Source organism: Gossypium arboreum, chromosome 3 (genome assembly GCF_025698485.1).
Source record: "Gossypium arboreum isolate Shixiya-1 chromosome 3, ASM2569848v2, whole genome shotgun sequence".
Taxonomy (NCBI): domain Eukaryota; kingdom Viridiplantae; phylum Streptophyta; class Magnoliopsida; order Malvales; family Malvaceae; genus Gossypium; species Gossypium arboreum.
This window is the reverse complement of record NC_069072.1, coordinates 76,125,314-76,129,606: the sequence shown is the minus strand read 5'-3', so window position 1 is coordinate 76,129,606 and position 4,293 is coordinate 76,125,314. Positions and strand designations below refer to the sequence as shown.

Genomic DNA, 4,293 nt, shown 5'->3' with positions numbered 1-4,293 from the left:
AGAAAACCTCAGCTGAATAACATTCTTAACATTCTTAACGTGATGTTTTGAACAACAGTAGTTGCTTTGGAAAACCGTGTTCTAATACTAGCAATTATAAGAACAATAAATAAAATTATAAACTTGAAATCCAGAAAATTACAACGGCTTTACTACAACCCACATAAAAACATTTAAAAGTAATAATCAAAACTGTAACATAAACAGTGTGTATGGCTTCCTTTGAGCCCCTCGCAGCTCCGATCCGTCTAAGGTTGGAAATTACCTGAGAGGTTAATAAATGGGGTGAGTTTACGAAAACTTAGTGTGAAATCCCCTACTATATAAAAGGAAGAGTCAATCATATAAAAGAATTAAAAGTCTGGCCCCAGCCCTACTTACAGTTTCAGTATCAATTGGGCATTAGCCCATTATAACAGACAGTACCAGATGGGCCTTAGCCCATTACAGAATAAGAAACATTATCAGAACTAGAATCAAAATAAGAATCAGAATCGAGAATCAAAGTATGTAATTAGAATCAAAATCGAGATCGAATTAGGTGACAAAATCGAATCGATGTCGAATGTGAATCGAATCAAAATCGGTGATAGAATCGAATCGAATCGATGATCGAATTAGGTGATGAATCGAGAATCAATATCAGGTAATAGAATTAGAATCATAATGTGAATGCAATCCCAACCCAATCCAGCCATATACACCCCCGTACCAACCTTACACCATGTGGGGAGACAACTCGACCCACCCATCCGCTACACACCACAGAATTTGCAACATAGCGCGAGCAGATATTGTGACGAGTCACCGGATCTGAGATATTGTGGCGAGCCACGAACAGATATTTGTGGCATAGCCACCAAAATAGATAATGTGGCAAAGCCACTTAACAGAATACGTGGCACAAAGCCATCGATAACTGCATTATGTTAGGCACATAGCCATCAACTAGAGTAACATAAACGGCACACAGCCCTAGGTAAATGTGATCGACACAGAGTCGTCAATAACCATATATTGGCACATAGCCTTAGGCAAGTACGTTTGGCACACAACCACAATCAGGTTGGCACAGAGCCATATGTAGGTTGGCGCAAAGCCATAATCAGAATAATTGGATTTAAGCCATTGGTAGTTGTATCATGTTAGGCACATAGCCATCAGCGACGGTAATATAGTCGACACACAGCCTCGAGTAAATATGATCGACACAGAGTCATCAATAATCATATATTGGGCTTAAAAGCCACCGGTGGATCCACAGTCGTCAAGCAACCATGCGATCCTAACAGATCAGATCTTCCTCCGTACAAAATCCCAACCCATGCAACATGTCATGTATGAAGAATGTCATGCCCATATTTGAATCAAACAATCACAGTCAAGTCATTCATATCACCAACATATATTCACAATCAAATCTGTCAACTACACAGTCCAAGTCAGTCACTTGCCCACAAGGGCAAAACAATCATTTTACACCCTAGGGGCAAAATGGTAATTTTACCCCACAAGAGTATCTCGGTAATTCTACCCTACAGGGGTATTCTGGTATTTCTACCCTACAAGGGTATTTCAGTAACTCTACTCTACATGGGTATTTTAATAATTTTTCAAATCGAGGGTAAAAGGGTAATTCTGTAAATCGAGGGTACTTTGGTAATTTTACAAGTCGAGGGTATTTCAGTAATTTGGTAAAATAAAGTATTCTAAATAAGGATAACAATACGAATGGGCCTAAGGCCCATTCTCGGCCCAAATGGGCCCACACGCTCGTGTGGCCCTTTTAGCCCAAATCTAGCCACAGATATGAGATTCACCTAGCCTAGTCCAATATTTACTACACAATCAAACTGTAATGCCCTCATCCCCGAGACCATATCTGGAGTCAAGCACGAAGTGTTACTAAACTTAATTCATCAATTAAACAACTTAAACAACTTATTACCAACCATGCATGACAACCAAGCATATGCATCTCACCAATATCAAACATAACATAAATAGCTAGATTTATAAGTCAGAATCATTAGCTCACTAAAGACCAATATATTTGGCCAAATAATAATAACACATGTTATAAAATTAGGTCCCTATACATGCCACTCACTTGATAAATCTAGCATATGTGTTTATACTGTCAAGGTGTTGGCTTGATAGTGTGATGTTGCCTCCGACGGTCTCCAACCCTGAGCTAACCTGACAACACTAAAAGAAATGGAAAGGAGGGGGGTAAGCTTTATGCTTGGTAAGCTCACATGAAATAATAATAAGCAATTTACTAACATGCTTCCCACAATAAAACTAACTCATTTGTACATTTACACATGTTCTGGTTAAGCTATTTTCTTGAGTAATAGTCACTAAATCATTTATATTTAGAGTTATGTTACTCCAAATTAAGATCCGTAAATTTTCCCAAAAACTAGACTCATATATCTTTCCACCATAAAATTTTCAAAATTTTTAGTCCAGCCAATAAGTACAGTTTATTATTCAAAATCTCCCCTGTTTTGCTGTTTAACAGCTTCGACCTTTCTTCACTAAAATTTATTTATCTCATAGTAAAAAACTCGGATGATGTTATCGTTTTTTTTTTATTAAAAGTAGACTCATCCAAGATTCTACGAATATAAATTATACCCAAAAATTATTTTTCTATAATTTTTAACAATTTTTCCAAGTCAGAACAGGGGATCTCGAATTCATTCAGACACTGTCTCACAAGAATTCAAATATCACATAATATGGAATTATTTTTCTTCCTCTGTTTCTTTTATGTGAAAATAGACTCAATAAACTTTAATTACATATTTTATTTGAAATTTAATTCAACTTACACAATTTTTGGTAAATTTTCAAATTCATGCACTGTTGCTGTCCAACACTGTTTTACTACTAAAGTTCACTTTTGCACAATTTCACTTAATCCCTTCCATTTTACCGAGGTTCGCTCAAATATTGAGCATATTGCTCATAAATTCAAATAAACATATACTTGCACTTGTTCATCACATAATCACTTTCACATTTATTTTCACTTAATCGATTTCCCGTTGAACTCATCGGAATAATAACAGATACACAATTGCTGCACATTTTCTCATTTCCACACTTGTAGCCGAAGCTATCTGGTACGCATAGTAGCCTGCACTTAGTACTACACATGCGACCAATTATCCGGTACACGTAGTAGCCTGCACTTAGTACTACACACGTACCTAACCATTCCGAAGGTTCAACCGGGAAATTCCTCACTTTTCAACATTTTACTAAATTGTCCGTAATCAATTTAAATTCATAATTTACATCAAATAATCATTTGATAGGCAGCCACATTTCACATGATATCAAAATATAATAACATAAAAAGAATCGATAGATTATTTATATACAAACTTACTCGAAGTGTCGATCTCACTATCCATAGTACCAATTGTCCATTCATAGTATAATAAGACACAACTCAAATAGAAATTTAGCTTTTAAGAATTTACATAACATAAATCACATATTTCATAAATCACTTGTCATGTATCATCATTTTCTTGCACTTCATGTAACATTCTTGCATGTCATATTTCCACATCATAAACACCATTCCATCAAATTTTCCAATATATTAAATCATACAATATATGCAATAATAGTAAGAAATATAATTCAAACATAACATTGCATTATTATTATCATACGGACTTACCTCGATACAAAATATTAGCAATCGGGCCTATTCCTTGTAAACTTTGTTTTTCCCTCGATCACGACTTAAATCTCGTTTCTCTTGATTATTGAGCTTGGAAAGCTTGAAAACCCTAGCCATGGCTTCCCCCATGCTAATTTCGGCCTCCATATGGAGAAGATGACCATTTTGTGTTATTTTTCCCATTTTATTTCATTTAAGATACAAATGACCAAAATGCCCTTACTACTAAACTTTCAAAAAAATTCCATCCATGTCCAATTTTTGTCCACAAACTTCAAAATGGTCTAATTACCATTTAAGGACCTTTGATTTAAAAACTCATAACAATTAAACACTTCTAACATGTAAAACTCAACTTTTGCACTTTTTACAATTTAGTCCTTTTGACCAAATTGAGTGCCCAAACGTCAAAATTTTTGCACGAAATTTTCACAAAATCATTCCGTGAAATCGTAGGCCATAAAAATATAATAAAAATAAAATTTTCCTCATCGAATTTGTGGTCCTAAAACCACTGTTCCGACTAAGCCCAAAATCAGGATTTACACAAACAACTTATCCAATTCGACCTGTAGGCCCATTGGGCC

General features: G+C 35.3%; 1 long non-coding RNA gene across 1 annotated transcript; it reads right to left on the bottom strand.

The window, feature by feature from the left end:
- Positions 1 to 2,012: 2,012 nt before the first annotated feature.
- On the bottom strand, positions 2,013 to 3,812 carry LOC128290484 (uncharacterized). Its single transcript, XR_008280342.1, has 2 exons — positions 3,704 to 3,812; positions 2,013 to 2,208 (listed from the first exon to the last, which is right to left on the bottom strand). It is a non-coding gene; the product is annotated as an uncharacterized LOC128290484 (long non-coding RNA).
- Positions 3,813 to 4,293: the final 481 nt, after the last annotated feature.